The sequence below is a fragment of the Myotis lucifugus genome, unplaced genomic scaffold, assembly GCF_000147115.1.
Source record: "Myotis lucifugus unplaced genomic scaffold, Myoluc2.0 scaffold_4, whole genome shotgun sequence".
Classification (NCBI taxonomy): Eukaryota; Metazoa; Chordata; class Mammalia; order Chiroptera; family Vespertilionidae; genus Myotis; species Myotis lucifugus.
Genome location: NW_005871052.1, coordinates 14,482,701 through 14,502,439, shown reverse-complemented (window position 1 = coordinate 14,502,439; position 19,739 = coordinate 14,482,701). Strand labels below are relative to the sequence as shown.

General features: G+C 41.4%; 1 protein-coding gene and 1 pseudogene across 5 annotated transcripts in view; one reads left to right on the top strand and one right to left on the bottom strand.

Annotated features, from left to right (window-relative positions):
• The window catches only part of EDA (ectodysplasin A), a 523,165-nt gene that overhangs the window by 321,867 nt on the left and 181,559 nt on the right, over window positions 1-19,739 (top strand). The gene's annotated exons all lie outside the window — the stretch shown is intronic.
• On the bottom strand, window positions 9,668-10,469 carry LOC102420599 (annotated as a pseudogene).

Sequence of the window (19,739 nt, the reverse complement as noted above, 5' to 3'; positions counted from 1 at the left end):
CCCACGGGCCCTGCTCTGTGACAGGGTAGAGCCATAACCAAAACCATCGGCCCTGCCCCGAGTGTGAGTGTGACAGTGGCGGCGCCCCAACCCCCTGATCGGCCCTGCTCTGTGGGTGATAGAGTGCGGTGCCCCAACCCCCCTCCACGGGCCTTGCTCTGTGTGTGACAGGGTAGAGCCATAACCTCCCCATTGGCCCTGCCCTGAGTGTGACAGGGTGCAGCGCCCCAACCCCCTGATCCGCCCTGCTCTGTGTGTGACAGGGGGTGGTGCCCCAACTCCCCTATCGGCCCTACTCTGTGAGTGACAACGGGGAGCTCCTCAACCCCCTGATCGTCCCTGCTCTGTGCGTGACAGGGTACAGAGCCCCAACACCCCTGATGGGCCCTGCTCTGTGCGTGACAGGGGGCAGCGCCCCAACCCCCTGATTGGCCCTGCTCTGTGCATGACAGGGGGTGGCGCCGCAACCTCCTCATTGACCCTGCCTTGAGTGTGACAGGGGGCGGTGCCCCAACCCCCCCAATTGGCCCTACCCTGAGCGTGACTGAGGGTGGCATTGCAACCTCCCAATCCGCCCTGCTCTGTGCATGACGGGGCGGCGCCAACTCCGCAATCGGCCCTACTCTGAGCCTGACCAGGGCTGCACCTAGGGATTGGGCCTGCCCTCTGCCACCCAGGAGCAGGCCTAAGCCAGCAGGTCGTTATCTCCCTAGGGGTCCCAGACTGCAAGAGGGCACAGGCCGGGCTGGGGGACCCCCCCCCCCGAGTGCACAAATTTTTGTGCACCAGGCCTCTAGTATATTATATAAATACCAGAGGCCAGATGCACGAAATTCATGCAAGGGACTCAGCCCTCACAGCCGCAGAAGCTGCCTTGGCCCTCACAGCCCCAGCTTCGTCCGGAAGGTCGTCCAGATGGTTGGTCCACTCTTCGGCCATCTGGTATAATTATCATATTATGCTTTTATTATTATAGGTATGTGTTAGTAAATGCATAAATTCAGCATGTAGCCTTTTGAAACTGGTTTATTTCATTCAGCGTAATGCCTTTGAGATTCATCTAACTTTTCCATCTTTGCCTATGCTACATCCTATTCATCATTCCAATTTTGCTGAGTAGTATGCCTCAGTATGAATATACCACAGTTTGTTTATCCATTCACACATTGACAGACATTTGAGAATTTTTCCAGGTTGTGGTTTATGGATAATGAGTAGAGCTATAAACATTTGGTACAAGTTTTTGTGTGAACATAAGTTTTCATTTCTTTGGGATAAATACCTAGGAGTACAATTGCTGGGTTATATGTTAAGTTTATGTTTTACTGTATGAGAAACTGCCAAACTTTTCCACAGTGGCTATGCCCATTTGCATTCCCACAAGTAGTATATGAGAGTACTGTTTTGTCCATTTCCTTGCCACCACTTGGTATTGTCACTATTTTTTTTTTGGCCATTCCAATAAATGTGTAGTTGTATATTTATAGTGATTTTAATTTTAAATAAATAATAAATAAAAAGGTAAATAATTGTAGCCTCACCACATTGTCTTCATTATTTTCATTTTAACTCACGCCAGTTGAAATTTGATTGTGATTATTCATTGATCTGTAGACAAGCTTTTGGGAGCCCTGTAGTCCAGGACTTATTTCAGCATTGGCATTGTTATAAGAATGGGAGGATCAATGTAGTCAACTCCTTTTACTGAAGGGTCCTGCTAGGTAAATCTTTACTGGCTCTAGACCAGTTATAGGGTTGATCTCACTTAAACTTTCTGGCATGATAGTTAAGAAACTTCATAATTTTAGCTTTATCTTCTACCATTCCCCTAACTGGTTTGTGACCAGCAACCTCACTTCTGTTGCTGTCCTTCATGGAATCCTAGTTTTATCCTTTATCTGGAATGCCCATCAAGCCTATCCAAATCCTATTTATTCTTCAAGCTGTTACTCAGTGTTTGACAAAGTATATTCTGAGGGATATCTGCATGGAAATCATCTGGAATCCTATATAATAAAAGGGTAATATGCAAATTGACCCTAACAGCAGAACGACTGGGAATGACTGGTCACTATGACACACACTGACCACCAGGGGGCAGACGCTCAATGCTGGAGCTGCCCCCTGGTGGTCAGTGCGCTCCCATAGGGGGAGCTCTGCTCTAACACAAGCCAGGTTGATGGCTGCCAGCACAGCAGTGGTGGTGGGAGCCTCTCCCGCCTCCTCAGCAGTGCCAAGGATGTTCGACTGCAGCTTAGGCCTGCTCCCCGCTGGCAAGTGGGCATCCCCTGAGGGCTCCTGGGCTGCCAGAGGGATGTCTGACTGCCAGCTTAGGCCCGATCCCCCAGGGAGCGGGCCAAAGCCAGCAGGTGGACATCCCCTGAGGGGTCCCAGACTGTGAGAGGGCACAGGCCGGGCTGAGGGACCCCCCCAAGTGCACAAATTTTTGTGTACCGGGCCTCTAGTTATTAAATATTTAGACTTCTCAACTCTGCTCTGGACTTACTGAATTAAACTTTCTGGTGATTTACCTCAGCAATGTGCATTTTAACAAATGTTCCATATATGATCCTTAGGCACAAATGAGTATGAGAACCTGAATCTAGCTGCTGAAGTACTACCTTAGTGAAGCTATCAAATGTGGCTCCCAGTCCACAGTAATTTTACCTTCTTCTAAAGAACTGTTTAACTCTCTTCCTATGTCAGTTTGTCAGTAGCATTTATTTTGGCATTTCACCTATTATGTGTTATGATGGTTTAAATGATAAAAATGATATAGTTTATAATCCACTGAAGGAGAAGGATTCCTTTCATACCCTCTTTAAATTTGTATAGTATAATATAGCATGGTATAATGCACATAAAGTATATATCTCTCTCTCTATATATATATATATTTGCAGAATTGAGCTAAAGAAAGTAAACCAAAAAAGAGAGAATGTGTCCTGGATGAAGTTCAGTGGTTAGAGCATCAGCCTGTGCACCAGAGGGTCGTGAGTTTGATTCCTGGTCAAGGGCATGTACCTGGGTTGCAGGTCCAATCCCTGCACCCCCTCCCCATCTGGGTATGTGTGGGAGGCAACCAGTTGACCTGTCTCTCTCACATCCATGTTCTAATCTCCCTCTCTGCTGTTTCTCTCCCTCTCCCCCTCCCTTCCACTCTCTCTAGAATCAATGGAAAAAATATCCTCACTCCTCAAATAAGGGTTTAAAAAAAGAGAGAGAGAATGTGAAAGTGAAAGAGAAAAGGCAGTGAAAGAAAAAGTGCAAGCATGTGCCCACATGTACACACATACATTTCCTGTTTATATAATGAAATGCTGAGTATGCTTTTTCAAAACTCTTCCATTACTCATTCCTTGAATTTCTCTTTTTGCTGCCTTTTTGGCCCTTTGGGAGAATAATAACAGGTGACATGTATATACACAGTAGCTAGTAAAGTTCATCTTATATACAGGGAATGAAACTAGCACATCCTTTGAGGAAAAGGACCCACATACCTTCTTTTGAATCTATGAATGTTAAACATGTTAGAAGCCTAGTGAAACATGAAAACACACTAACCTTCACTTACAGACATATAAGTGTGGACATATTATTTCCATCCTTTCTAGTAGTGGAATCCTGAGATAAAAGGCAATACAATTGTTTCTAATCATTTTTCAAAGGCATAGTTATTTTGTGAACAATGATGATATAAAGCTTTGAAATATTTGAAGGAAATTTTGCCTTGAAATATTTTAAATATTTTCTACTTGAAGTACTAAATTGATTTAAGCCATTGAACATCCTATGACACTTTGAAATATCTTAAATATTTGTAATATGAAGGAGTGGCAGTGTCTCATTGCTTTTGTAGTGTGTTTATTAGCCAAGCATTATTGCCCCTGAAGCATCTCACATTTGTTCCACTTGCTCCCCAGTGCTTTACTCATACCAACAAAATTTCATATTCTATCCTTCCTTCATACCCAAATCTTCCCATTATTCAAATTCCACAGTAGTTCCCACCTCCTCCATGAAACTTACTGTTATCGCTCATGCCCATGAAGATTTTGCCCTCTTGTGAACTCTTAATACTCCCTGTCTACAGCTCATATTCGACACCTAACATATAGCTTGTGTGGTAGCATAGTGTTTTGTTGTTTAACTCTTTAATTGTTTATTTTTCCACAGGTGGGTGTCTTGTTTTGCAAGCTAACCAAGTTTCCTTGATGTTAGGGACCTTTCTTCTAATACTTTCCTAGCACTGAAGAAATGAATGAATGAAGAATTAGGTAGTTGTAGCAATGCATTGACCTTTGTAGAGACAATTGTTGAGAACTGGTGGAGAATGTTACAAAGTTAGTTTCTTAAAGAAGCAACTGGTGTGAAAATAAATATAATATCTAGGCAAATCTACTGGGACATGACACAAAAGTTTAAGTAGTACGTATTTTTCATTCATTGCTTGCAAATCTTATATAATAAAACCCTAATATGCAAATCGACCAAACTGCAGAATGACTGGTTGCTATGACACACACTGACCTCCAGGAGGTAGACGCTCAATGCAGGAGCTGCCCCCTGGTGGTCAGTGAGCTCCCACAGGGGGAGTGCCACTCAGCCAGAAGCCAGGCTCACAGCTGGTGAGCGCAGCAGCAGTGGCAGGAGTCTCTCCCTCCTCTGCTGCAGGCGGGTGGTAAGGAGCAAGGGGTACCGGACTGAGAGAGCTCCGGACTGCGAGAGGGATGTCTGACTGCCAGCTTAGGCCTGATCCCCCAAGCCAGCAGGCAGACATCCCCCAAGTGATCCTGGACTGCGAGAAAGTGCAGGCTGGGCTCAGGACCTCCCCCCCCCCCATACACACACCTCCAGTGCACAAATTTTGTGCACTGGGCCTCTAGTGTTTTCATAATTTGCAGTGGATAATGACTAATGATGTGAGGGTGTGATTGAGGATATATTTATGCTTGACCTGCATACTGATCCATGACAGACATGGCCAAATGACTCATTTTTACCATCTTTATAATCAATATTAATTGCTGTATCTGAATCCATTGTGTGATGAGTCCTATTGGTTGTTTAGACAATCCTAGAAAACAGGTGGTGGGTACCTTGGTCTGTTGGTTCGACATATATGGATGTAATCTTATATTCTGAATGACAAGATAACAGTCTACAGCACTGCTATGCTTTTTAATAGAGTTGATCTGCTTCAGAGGGTATCAGGAAAACTGGAGTTTTTGTCCTTTTATAGGGCCCAAAGGAGTAGGAAAGCCTTGAGCCCCTATAATCTTCTGAAATACTTTTTGGTCCAGAGATTACTTATCCAACACAGAAACCTAAGAGTCACTCTTTTTTTAAAAAAAATATATTTTATTGAGTTTTTACAGAGAGGAAGGGAGAGGGATAGAGAATTAGAAACATCGATGAGAGAGAAACATTGATCAGCTGCCCTCTGCACACCCCCTACTGGGGATGTGCCCGCAACCAAGGTACATGCCCTTGACCGGAATCGAACCTGGGACCCTTGAGTCCGCAGGCCGACGCTCTATCCACTGAGCCAAACCGGTTAGGGCCTAAGAGTCACTCTTAGCTCTGCCCTTTTTCCTGACTCATTTATTCCAATCAGGAACCAAGTCCTATGCAGTCTAGCTTTATAGCGTCTCTTAAATCCGTGCTCTACTCTTATACTTACTGCTGCCTTGTTTCAGAATTTTCTATTTCATCAGGATTAACTTTTCCCTCTGAGGTTTGATGGTCTGATCGATGCTTCTCTGTCTCTGGATCTGTTTTTGTTCATCAGTTTATGGACACATGTGTAATACTTTAATCAATAAAGAAATTTAAAAAATAAATTTAAAAAAAAGATTAACTTTTCCCCTGCCTACAGTCTCATCTACTTCGCTAATATATTTTTGAAACTATTTGTTGGGGGATCATGTTACTCCTGCTTAAAATGCTTTCATGATTCCCATTTTAAATGATAAGATCTAGCATTTAGGATTGAACCCAAAGCGTTCAGTTATCTGGTCTCTGCCTATCACTTCAGACTCATCGGTGGAAGATTCCATTTGTATTTTTCACCACATTGAATTAGATCTTTCTGGATGCACCATGCTGTTTCATGCATCTATGCCATTGCACACACTTCTCTTTATAATTGGAATGCCATTCCCCACCCTGTCATCCCACCCCAAAAAGGCTCTGAGAAAGTAGTGCTTTCTAGTTGAAGCTTTTCCTGACCACTCCTCTGTTATCTGTGCCTCCTCTACATCCTATACAAACTTGTATCTTAGCACCTGTAAATCTTTATTGAATTACTATAGGCAAAGGGTTCGGCCCTCGTAGCCAAGGCAGCTTGCCTCAGCCCTCGCAACCCTGGCTTTATCTGGAATGTAGTCCGGAAGGACATCTGGAAGGTCGTTCAACTCCCTGGCCTAATTAGCATAATATGCTTTTATTATTATACAGAGGCCCAGTGCACAAAAATTTGTGCAATCGGGGGGGGCCCTAAGCCCGGCCTGTGCCCTCTTGCAGTCTGGGACCCCCTCGGGGGATGACCACCTGCTGGCTTATGCCCGCTCCCTGGGGGATCGGGCCAAGCTGGCAGTCAGAAATCCCTCTGGGAGCCCTCGGGAATGTCCACTTCCCAGCGCGGAGCAGGCCTCAGCTGCAGTTGGACATCCTTAGCGCTGTTGAGGAAGCAGGAGAGGCTCCCACCACCACTGCTGTACCGGCAGCCATCAGCCTGGCTTGTGGCTGAGCAGAGCTCCCCCTGTGGGAGTGCACTGAACACCAGGGGGCAGCTCCTGCATTGAGCGTCTGCCCCCTGGTGGTCAGTGTGTGTCATAGTGACCAGTCATTCCCAGTCGTTATGCTGTTTGGGTAAATTTGCATATTACCCTTTTATTATATAGGAGTGCCTGGCCAGCCTGGGTGAGGGGCTGATGGCTGTTTGCAGGCTGGCCACAGCCCCTTCAGGGTGGTGGTCCCCCCTGGGGTGCCTGGCCAGCCTGGGTGACGGGCTGATGGCTGATTGCAGGTTGGCCACAGCCCCTTCAGGGTAGGGATTCCCCCTGGGGTGCCTGGCCAGCCTGGGTGAGGGGCTGAGGGCCGTTTTTAGGCTTGCCACACCCCCTTCGGGGGGGGGGTCCTGCTGGGGTGCCTGGCCAGCCTGGGTGAATGGCTGATGGCAGTTTGCAGGCTGGCTATGCCCCCTAGCGGGGACCCTCACCCCATGAGGGTGTGGCCAGCCTGGGTAAGTGGCTGATGGCTGTTTTCAGGCTGGCCACAGCCCCCCAGCAGGGAATCTCCCCCCATGAGGGTGTGGCCAGCCTGGGTGAGTGGCTGATGGCTGTTTGCAGGCTGGCTACAGCCCCTTCAGGGTGGGGGTCCCCCCTGGGGTGCCTGGCCAGCCTGGGAGAGGGGCTGATGGCTGTTTGCAGGCTGGCCACAGCCCCTTCAGTGTGGGGGTCCCCACTGGGGTGCCTGGCCAGCCTGGGTGAGGGGCTGAGGACCATTTTCAGGCTGGCCACAGCCCCTTCAGAGTGGGGGGTCCTGCTGGGGTATCTGGCCAGTCTGGGTGAGGAGCTGAAGGCTGTTTGCAGGCTGGCCACAGCTGTGGGCGGGGGGGTCCTGCTGAGGTGCCTGACCAGCCTGGGTGAGGGGCTGAGGGCCGTTTTCAGTCTGGCCACACCCCCCGGCAACCGATGCTCTCAGCCTCTCCTTTTTTTTTCTGGGATTTATTTATCTTCTAAAATTGAAACTTTGTAGCCTTGAGCGGAGCCCAGGGCAGGCCAGGGCATGTGGGAAGCTTGGTTTCCTCCATCACCGGGGGCAACCCAAGCCTCCTGGTCACTCCAGCTCTGTGACCATGGCCATTTTAGTTGGGTTAATTTTCATACTTGCTCCTGATTGGCTGGTGGGCATGGCTTGTGGACATGGCTTGGGCGTGGCTTGAGTGTAGTGGAGGGATGGTTAATTTGCATGTTTCTCTTTTATTATTTTATATATATACACTAGGGGCCCGGTGCACAAAGATTCATGCACTGGTGGGTGCGGGGGTGGAGGGCGGTCTCTCAGCCTGACCTGCACCCTCTCCAATCTGGGAGCCCTTAGGGGAGCCCTCTCCAATCCTGGAGTTTCTGTCTGTCTTTGCAATCATATGAGCAAATTGTCTGAGACCCCCAACCCAGTTTGGTTTGTGGCTCACAGAATAATAGAGGCTTTTTTTTTTTCTTTGCTCCATTGGTGGAGATTTCCTGGAAGTTTTGGGATATCTTCCCTTTAATTTTTCCTAGACACTCTGATTTTACTTATGTCTCTCACCTTTGCTTTCCCTCCATCGCCAACCGCAATCATAACTTGCTCTAGGCTCACTTTGCTCTAGTGTCTAGGACAGTGGTCAGCAAACTGCGGCTCGCGAGCCACATCGGCTCTTTGGCCCCTTGAGTGTGGCTCTTCCTAAGCCTTAGGAGCACCCTAATTAAGTTAATAACAATGTACCTACCTATATAGTTTAAGTTTAAAAAATTTGGCTCTCAAAAGAAATTTCAATCGTTGTACTGTTGATATTTGGCTCTGTTGACTAATGAGTTTGCCGACCACTGGTCTAGGAGATCCGTCTGCCACCAGAACTATGATTCCCAGCATTCCTCGTGCTTCCTGCACTCTGGGCTTCCACTTCGGGTCCTGGTGCTGCCATCAGAACTGCGATTCCCAGCATTCCTGATGCTCCCCAGGCTCTGGACTTCCGCTTCCGGTCCTGAGACTGCCACCAAAACTACTATTTCCAGAATTCCTGGTGTTCCCCTTGCTCTGGGTTTTCCCCGACCAAGGGAGCCATGTCCCCCCAAGCCTCCAGCTCTCCTGCTCTGCTCTCCATCCGGTGACCGAGGAAGCCACGTCCCCCCAAGGGAGCAACCGAGGGAGCGACCGAGGGAGCCACGTCCCCCCAAGCTGCTGGCTCTCCCACTCTGCTCTGTGTATGCAAATTACCCACCATCTTTGTTGAGTTAATTTGCATACTCACTCCTCATTGGCTTGTGGGCGTGGCTTGAGCATAGCAGAAGGATGGCTAATTTGCATGTTTCTCTTTTATTATATAGGATATAGATACGATTTGCAAATACCTTCTCCCATTTTGTATGTTGCTTTTCACTCTGTTAGTTTCCTTTCCTGTGCAGAAAGTATTTAGCTTGATGTAGTCCCATTTGTCTGTTTTTGCTAGAGATGCTTGTGCTTTTGATGTCAAATCCAAGAAAGCATTGCTTTTGATCAGCGATTTTCACCCAGTGTGCTGCAAGAATCTTTAAAACGTGCAATGACTGACTGTTTAGTCAGGGGCACTGACCTCTTTTCCCTTAGACTGTCAAATAAAATAGTGACAACAACCAACACAACAGTAGTAATCTGATATGAATGCCCTGTCTTGAACTGTAAATATATAGGTCATATAATAAGGTTGCATCTAATTAGTTAATGCTTGATACCAGAAATCCTTTCATACAAGTATACACACCTCAGTTTTTTAACAGTCACTTTGGGTAGATAATTACTATTATTATTTTTTTCAGTAAATCAATCAAAACTATCCCTATATTTTTTGTCATATTGGCAAAAGATATATGTTTTGGTGTGCTGCAGAATTTTAGTAATAGTTTATTGCGCTTTTTATTTTTCTTTTAAAAATATTTTTATTAAAGGTCTTTATAGAACAACATGCAGACTCCAGATCCAGCTGCGAAGGAGACCCTGTTATGCAGTGGTTACTGGCTGGGGCATGGCAGGAGGCTCTAGATTCTCACCCCTCTGTTCTGAGATGGGGGTGGGCAGTATCTCATGTTTGGGTTCCACCGTGCTCACATGGTCAGGCAGGAGCTTCTTAGGGCCTCTCTTACTATTTGGGTCCCAAGGAAGCATGGTCTTCATTTTGATGCCCAGCACACACTGCCTGAGCAGCACATGGTTTACGGCAGTGTCAACATAGTAATTAACAGGGTCCCCATTAGACCATTAACAAACTTCATGGATTTAGCTGTCTGTCCTCAGTGTTTCCCCGACACCATGACCTTGCAGCCTTTGGCCCTACTCTCCATGATGAACTGCAGCATGCTATAGAAGGCCCACAACACAGCAAGGCCTCCTAGAAGTTTGTAATGCAGAGATTCTGCCTGGGCAATGGCACATACTAGTAGACCTCTTGTGTCCACAGTTTCATCATAAAAATCTACACTGCCCTCAGGGTTACCAAACCTCTTCTGAACCATGGCAGTCAGTTCCCATAACTGTTGGCCTGTTTCACCAAGAACATTCTGCATCCGGGTGGCCCAAATAATAATTTCTGTCTTGGTTGTTATAACTTGGATCTCAACTCCAGAGTAGCCATCTTCAGCCAGCTCCTGAGTGAGAAACTTGTTCAATTCAGCTTTGAAGATGCCATCAGCAACAAGCTTCCTCTTCTTGAAAATTTTCACAGCCATCTTGCTGCCCTGCACCATGAAAAGGAAAGTAATTAGTTTATGTTTGCCATGAGATGGAAAAGATTGAAAATTGCTGCTTTAGACCAATATTATGAAGCTTTGTCCCTGTGTTTTCTTTTAAGTTTTACAATTTCAGGTCTTACATTTAAGTCTCTAATCTATTTTGAGTTGATTTTTGTATATGATGTAAGATAAGAGTCCAATATAATTCTTATGCATGTGGATAGCCAGTTTTTCCAGTACCATTTGTTGAAGAGAGTATCCTTTCCCAATTGTACATTCTCGACACCTTTGCCAAAGATGAGTTGGCCATATATGCATGGGTTTATTTCTGAGCTTTCTGTTCTATTCCATTAGCCTGTATTCTGGGTTTTGTTGTTTTGGGCAATACTATACTATTTAAATTACTATAGCTTTGTAATAGATTTTGAAATGAGGAAGTATGATGATTTCATCATTGTTCTTTCTTATCAAGATTACTTTGGCTATTCAAGCTCCTTGTAGTTCCATATGAATTGTTTTTTTTTCTATTTCTGTACAAAAAATTGCCTTTGTGATCTTGATATTGATTGCATTGAATCTGTAATTGCACTAAGTAAAATAGGCATTTATAATAAGTCTTCCAATCTATAAACATGGGATAACTTTCCATTTATTTGTGCTTTCTTTAATTTTCATCAATGTTTTATAGTTTTCAGCCATAGAAATCTTTCACCTCCTTGTTTAAGTTTATTCCTAAGTGTTTTATTATTTTTTTTACTATTGTAAATGGGATTGTTTTCATAATTTCCTTTTCAGTTAGCTCATAAGTCTGTAGCAAAGTAACTGATTTTTATATGTTCATTTTGTATCCTGTAACTTTATTGAATTCATTTGTTATATAACAGATTTTTTGTGGATTCTTCGAAGTTTGCTACATACATGATCATGTCATCTGAAATCAGATCATTTTACTTCTTCCTTTCCAATTTGGATACCTTTTACTTATTTTTATTGTCTTGCCTAATATCTTTGGCTAGAACTTCAAGTACAGTGTTTAATATAAATGATGAGAGTGGGCATCTTTGCTTTGTTACTGATCTTAAAATAAGTACTTTAAGTTTTTCACCACTGAGTATCATGTTAGCTTTGGGTTTTTCTTATATGGCCTTTATTATAATTTATTGAGACAAATGAAAAGGAAATCACAACATACCAAAATTTATGGGATATAGCAAAAGCAGTACTAAGTGGAAGTTAATGAATGCCTACATTAAGAAAGATATTAAATAAGCAAAGTAACTTTACATCTCAAGAAACTAGAAAAAGAAAAAAAAGGAATCCCAAAGTTAGCAGAAGCAAGTAAATAAAGATTAGATAAATTAAATACAAAATAGAAATATATTAGAAAAACATCAATAAAACTCAGTTCTTTTGAAATGATAAGCCCTTTGCTAGTCTAAGTAAGAAAAAGGGAAAGAAGACATAAACAAAATAAAAACTGAAAGAAGAGACATTGCAACTGATGCCACAGAAATACAAAATATTATGAGTGACTACTATGAACAGTTATATGCCAACAAATTGGATACCTTAAAGAAATTGAAAAATTTCTAGATACAACCTACCAAACTGAATCATGGAGAAATAAAATATCTGAACAAACCAATAATGATTAAGGAGATTAAATCAATAATCTAAACCTTCCAATAAGCCCAGCCGGGTGTGGCTCAGCGGTTGAGCGTCGACCCAGCAACCAAGAGGTCACTGGTTCGATTCCCGGTCAGGGCACATGCCCAGGTTGCGGGCTCGATCCCCAGTGGGGGGAATTTATGAGGCCAGCTTTATCCTGGGACCAATGCTGGACAAAGACACTAGAAGAAAAGGAAACTATAAGCCAATATCCTGATGAACAAAAATGCAAAAATCCTCAACAAAATGCTAGGAAAGCAAATTCAATAGCACTTCAAAAGTATCATACACTATGACCAAGTAGGATTTATCCCTGGACAGAAAAGATGATTCAACATACACAAATCAATTAATGTGATACACCACACACTAATAGAATAAAGGATAAAAATCACATGTTCATTTCAATAGGTGTGGGAAAAGCATTGGATAAATTTCAATATACTTTCATAATAAAAACTCTCAACCAAATAAGAGTTATAGAAGGAATTTACCTCAACATAGTAAAGGACATGTATGTTACTGTTTTTTAATAGCATATCCATTCTTTCTTGTAGTTTAAGTCTCTTTGCTGAAATTGCCCATATATATATATATATATATGTATTTTCATGTTGTCCACCTTTTTAGTACTGTCTTTGACATATTAACTTTGGTTGTTTTATGTTTCCACATCAGACCCTGGTTCTATTAATTGCTCTGTCTCTTGATAATGGGTTGTTTACCTCCCTAAGTGTGGGTATGTGTTTGCATCTCACAATCAATATTTGATTGCAGACCTTGTGTGTAAGACAATAGAGATCAACAAACAATCATCATCTTAAAAGGGGACAGTCATCTCTATGTTTACTATTGCACATAGCAATTAAATATTTAAATTGTTGCTACAGGTAATGCTAAAGTAAATAGAACTACTTCTATTAAAGAATATTTCTGTGCTGTGCTTGGCTAACCTTAAATAATTATGACCTTTTCATATTTATTTTACTTCAATGTACATTGATCACAGAACTTATAGTGTTAAAATAAGTATTTTAGATCTAGTAATAAAGATATTAGTAGCTATAGCAAGAAGTAACTAAATGCAGAATGACATTTGTGCTAAGATATTTGGTTGGCCTTTGCTAGTATACTTAACATTTGAAACAGAATAAGTTAAAATAAACTAGTAAATTGAGGGATATTTACATGAACTATTTTACTGTCTCTTCTTAGCTCTTTTAAAATGGAAAATAATTCACTTACCATATAATTCACCTATTTAAGGTGTACAGTTCATAGGTTTTTAGTATATTCGCTGAGTTGTGCAACTATTACCATAATCTAATTTTGAAATATTCTCATCTCCCCAACAAGTGAGTTATAGCTAGCTGTTAGCTGTTATTCCACATTCCCACACCTCCCTAAAACCTAGGCAAACATTAACCTACTTTCTATCTCTATAGATTTGCCTATTCTGGATATTTCATATAAAAATGGAATCATATAAAATATTGGCTTTTGTGATTGGCTTCTTTGACTTAGCATAATATCTTCAAGGTTTACCCAGGTCATATTATAACTCAAAACTTTATTCTATTTTATTGGCAAACAATAATCTAGTGTATGAATATTCCACATTTGTTTATCCATTCATTGGTTGAAGGGCATTTGGATTATTTCCACCTTTTGACTATTGTGAACAGTGGTATCTCGTAGTTTTGATTTGTATTTCCCTAATGATTAGTGATGTTCGGCTTGTTTATGTCCTTTATTGCTTATTTGTATATATTCTTTGGAGAAACAGCTATTCAAATCCTTTGCCCAGTTTTTGTTTGTTGTTTTTTTGTCTTTTTTATTGATTTTAAGACTTCTTTATGTTCTTTGTATACAAGTCCCCTGTCAAATATATGACTGTAAATATTTTCTCCCATTTTTTCATTTTACCTTAAAATACAAAAATATTTTACTTCTGATGAAGTCTAATTTATCTATATTTTGTTTTTGTAGCTTGTGCTTTTAGTATTATACCTAAAAATCCATTTCCTAGCTGAAGGTCATGAAGATTTATTTCTGTTTTCTTAGAAGTTTTATTGTTTTAGCAGTTTAATTTAGGTCTCTATGATCTACTTTATAATCTACTTTGAGTTAATTTTTGTTTATGGTATGGCACAGGGATCCAACTTTATTCTTTTGCATGTGGATATTCAGTTGCCACAGTACCATTTGTTAACTGTTCTTTCTTCATTTATTTATCTTGACATCCTCTTCCCTTTTCTTTAATTCAAAGTGAGTGCACAAAATTAAAACCATAATGAGATATCTCCTCACACCTGTTAGAATGGCTACCATCAATAAATCAACAAACAACAAGTTTTGGCAAGGATGTAAAGAAAAGGGAACCCTTGGCACTGTTGGTGGGAATGCAAATTGGAGAAACCACTGTGGAACATAGTATGGAGATTCCTCAGAAAATTAGAAATGGAACTACCTTATGACTCAGCAATTCCACTTCTGGCTATATATACAAAGAAACCCAAAACATTAATTTGAAAAGATATATGCATTCCCATGTATAGTGCAGTGTTATTTACAATAGCCAAGATATGGAAGCAACCTAAGTGTTCATCAATAGACGATTGGATAAAGAATATGTGGTACATATATACAATGGAATATGACTTGGCCATAAAACATGAAATATTACCACTTGTGACAGCATGAATGGACCTAGAGGGTATTATGCTAAGTGAAATAAGTCAGACAAAGAAAGACAAATACCATACTGATTTCACTTATATGTGGAGTCTAAAACAAACAAAATAGAAACAGATTCAGATACAGAGAATAGAATGACAGCTACCATAGGGGAGGGAGGTTAGGGGGCTGAATGAGAAAGGTGAAGGGATTAAGAAGTAAAAATTGGTAGTTACAAAATAATCATGGGGATATAAAGTACAGCATAGGAAATAAGTCAATTATAACTATATATGGTGCCAGTTAGGTGCTAGAAATATCAGGGGAACATTTTATAAAGTATATAATTGTCTAACCACTGTGCTGTACACCTGAAACTAATATAAAATAATATTGAATGTAAACTGTAATTGAAAAATAAAATTTAAAAAACACACAAAGTGACTTCATGAGGTATATGGATTGTTAGAAAATGACAAAAGAAAATCTTATGTAGTGGTCTTTATTTATTTATTTATTTATTTAAATTCTCACTTGAGGACATGCTTTTTTATTGATTTTAAAGAGAGAGGAAGGAAGAGGGGGAGAGAAACATCAGTGTGAGAGAGATTGGTTGCCTCCTGTACTCACCCAGACAGGGGATCCAACCCGTAACCTGGGTATGGGCCCGACTGGGAATTGAACCTGCAACCTTTTGCTGTATGGGACAATGGTCCAACCACCTGAGCCACACTGGCCAGGGCTTATGTAGTGGTCTTTAGAACCTAAACTTTAAGTTTGTTAAAGCTTCATATTTCTCATTAATGCAATATGATAATGAACTTAGTAATATACTGTTTCATTACAAAGTATTAGAAGGTATATATCACATTTTCAGAAAGTGTTTAACTTCGCCATTTGCAAATATAAGCCACATGTGTGCTTCTTGGACAAATACTTACAAATGTGAATATATGGAAAGTTAACTTAGTTTTTAAATGCCTTTTCTCCTGAACAGCATGGGTTTAGGTGAAGGTGTCTTGCTAGATATGAACTAATACTTACTTTACTTATTTCATACCAATAAATAAAGTAAATGAAAAAGATGCAGACAGAGACCAAGTGTGTTTTTTTAAAATATATTTTTATTGATTCATAAAGGAAGGGAGAGAGAGATAGAAACATCAATGATAAAAGAGAATCATTGATTGACTGCCTCCTGCACACCCCACACTGGTGATCTAGGCCATCTGGTTCATAGGTCAATGCTCAACCACTCAGCCACGCCAGCTGGCTAACCAAGTGTTTATTTTAATAGGAAAAATTTCTGACCTATCAATTTTAAATAATCCCAGAAAAGAAGTGTCTGTCACCCTAACTGGTTTGGCTCAGTGGATAGAGCGTCGGCCTGTGGACTGAAGGGTCCCAGGTTCGATTCCAGTCAAGGGCATGTACCTTGGTTGCAGGCACATCCCCAGTAGGGGGTGTGCAGGAGGCAGCTAATCGATGTTTCTCTCTCATCGATGTTTCTAACTCTCTATCCCTCTCCCTTCCTCTCTGTAAAAATTCAATAAAAATATAGTTTTAAAAAAGAAGTTTCTGTCATGCTTTCTCCTTTAGACATGAACTAACAAAAATGTCATATTCATTCTTTGACCCCCAGCTACTATTGTTCTAATAATACTAGGGACAAAATATCTTCCAGTTCTAATAACATTATACTGCTAGTATGAACCAATTGAAATATATAAGAATACTAGAAATCATCTAATATTTATTCCTTTGATTTAGTTGGTTTGACACAATGTTTTATTGTATTTTATTTTCCCATCACCATTTATCCCTCTACATCATCTCCATCTCCACTCCCTCACTTTGCACCCCCTCCCTGCCCCCACAGTCACCACCCTTGGTTTCTCTTCATTGTGCTCTAAGATTTTAATCACCTTGACATTAGGCTTTATAGGCTACAACTTTCCACAACAGCAATTATTATTTGTTTTGTGGCTAGTTTGGGAAGCTTACAAGTTCTGAAATGAGGAACCAAGAAATTTGAACCCCCAGAAAAATCATCTTGAGTACAATTCATTAGCTAAGATGTAAAAAAGTTCATTCCCTTTTAAATAAATTGAGTTTTTACTCAAATGATACAGTATATTAGTTTGCTATGGCTGCCATATGAAATACCACAAACTGGCTTGCTTAAATAACAGTGGTTTCTTTTCTCACCGTTTTAGAGTCTGGGAGTCTGAGATCAAGGTACCTTTTGAGGCCTCTTTCCTTGACTTGCAGATGACCACTTTCTTGCTGTCTCTTCACACAGTTTTCCCTCTGTGTTTATATCCCTGGTATATCTCTGTGTGTCCTAATCTTTTCTTTTTATAAGGACAGCAGTCAGATTGGATTATGGCCTATCCTTAAAGCTGCGTTTTAACTTATTTACTTCTTTAAAGGTCCTATCTCCAAATAGAGAACTGGGGGTTAGGGCTTCAGCATGTGAATTGGGGATGGGGTAGGCACAATTCACTCCATACCATCTACCATATTATTTTACACATTTTGAATTACTACAATTAGAAGGAACTTTGAAAACTTTAGTACAAGCCCCTCATTTTACAGGGGGTAGAGACTGAGGCATAGGGAGGTTAAGACACTTCCTAATGTAAGCCACAAAAATTTAGTGGCAGAGGAGAACTAGAAAACAGGTTCCCTGGTTCCAAGTTCCATACCCTTTCCACCATGGCATGTTTCTACTTTAGTTCATTTGATTTATTCATGTGTTTAATCTCTGTCTCTCTCATTTGGGATATATTTGAAAAAATATAAAATAGCTATTTTAAAACTATATTTTTATTTTTCTATACTCATTCTTCTCTACAACTCACATTTTGAAAGAAAAAATAAGCGATTTTCTGCTTAACTTCTTAACAGTTTTCCATTTTATACATACATTTTTTATTCTTGCTTTGAAATAACAGGATCTTTCTAAGATAAATGAACTTGCCCTTACCTGGATAGACAAAGGACTAAAATCAAAAGAACCTTGGGTTTTCTCCACCGTCTCAGAATCCAAGGTGGAAAAGAAGATTAGCTCAAACCTATACTTCTCCCCTTTGTACAGACCTGTCCTCTCCTTACAGTAGGAAGTCAAGGCTTCTGGAAACTTTGATACACACCCCTTCTCTCCACTCACCTTGGAATTCCCCATCACTCTCTCCAAGACAATAAATATCAGTATTGAACTGGTGGTGAGAAACTGCCTGAATGTTCTTTCTTTAGCCAGAGGTATTTAAGCTTAAACCTTGGAACCTGGAAGGAAAGAAAATTCTGAATGCAAATGTTCCTTTCCTTCACTTGTAAATCTTCTCCACTCTGCCTTTTTAGAGTGTAAATCAAGACAGAAATGGAAGAGATTTGGGGTTATAAAGTGTAGGATGTAAACACTGGAAATATTTATTAAAATTAGTACTCTTCCATTTAATTCTTGAAGTTTTACTTCAACTAGTGGCATAAGCTATTTTTCTCAATAGTCAGTTAGTTACCCCTGTGGACCATGGAACACTTGCCTTTATCTAAATCCCCAGGTGTTTGCTTCTTGAGAAAGGTGTTTAATGACAAAAAGCCTTCCTTTAAATGAGTCTCTTTGAGTAACATAGCCCCCATGCTGCCCACTCTTACCCTGCTGATTAGTAAGAGATCCTTCTGGTTAAGTCATCCCCTGTGTGAAGACCTAACAGGGAAGGGTTCCTCCCATATTGCCTCTAGCAGTGGTTCTCAACCTTCTGGCCCTTTAAATACAGTTCCTCATGTTGTGACCCAACCATAAAATTATTTTCGTTGCTATTTCATAACTGTAGTGTTGCTACAGTTATGAATCGTAATGTAAATATCTGATATGCAGGATGGTCTTAGGCAACCCCTGTGAAAGGGTCGTTCGGCCGCCAAAGGGGTCGCAACTCACAGGTTGAGAACCACTGCTCTAGTGCAATGTATCAGAGCTTAATCTTGTTGCCCACTTATTCAGTACAGACAGAAATACTGGGAGGCACTAAAATATTATAGATGTCTGTGCCATTGAGGTACAAAAGGCAATTAAATCCATATGTGTCGAGCAGATATGTACAGTACCATAATCTTAATGATTTTGACTCTCCAAGAGATAACATAGATTAAATTTAATTGGCATGATCTCAGACTGGATGTGAATGTGGGGATGAAAATAAGTACAGGACTATATTATTTAATCAATAATTTGGACAACATTAGATAATAAAGCAGTGATTTCTTTTTTAAGATTATAGAAATTTCTGATTGGGGCATGGGGTTTGGCTTTTCAACTAGAAGTTCCATTTAGAACAGGGGTGGGCAAACTTTTTGACTCGAGGGCCACAATAGGTTCTTAAACTGGACCGGAGGGCCGGAACAAAAGCATGGATGGAGTGTTTGTGTGAACTAATATAAATTCAAAGTAAACATCATTACATAAAAGGGTATGATCTTTTTTTTTTTTTAGTTTTATTCATTTCAAACGGGCCGAATCCGGCCCGCGGGCCATAGTTTGCCCACGGCTGATTTAGAATATGGTTAAAATAATCTATCTATATATATAAAAGCCTAAGCGACCGAATGACCGAATGACTGAACGACCAGTCGACCGGTCGATATGACACGCACTTACCACCAGGAGGCAGGCGCTCAATGTAGGAGCTGCCCCCTGGTGGTCAGTGCACTCCCACAGCAGGAGCGCCACTCAACTGACTGATGGGCACCAGACGCCAGGCTCACGGCTGGTGAGCACAACTGCTACAGCACAAGCCTCTTCCGCCTCCACAGCAGCGCACTACAGAACTGCGACAGCAGCAGGCAGCAGGAACAGCGGAGCCAGAATGAGTGGGATGAGGGGTCCCAGGTTACGAGAGGGCATAGGCCAGGCAGAGGACCCCA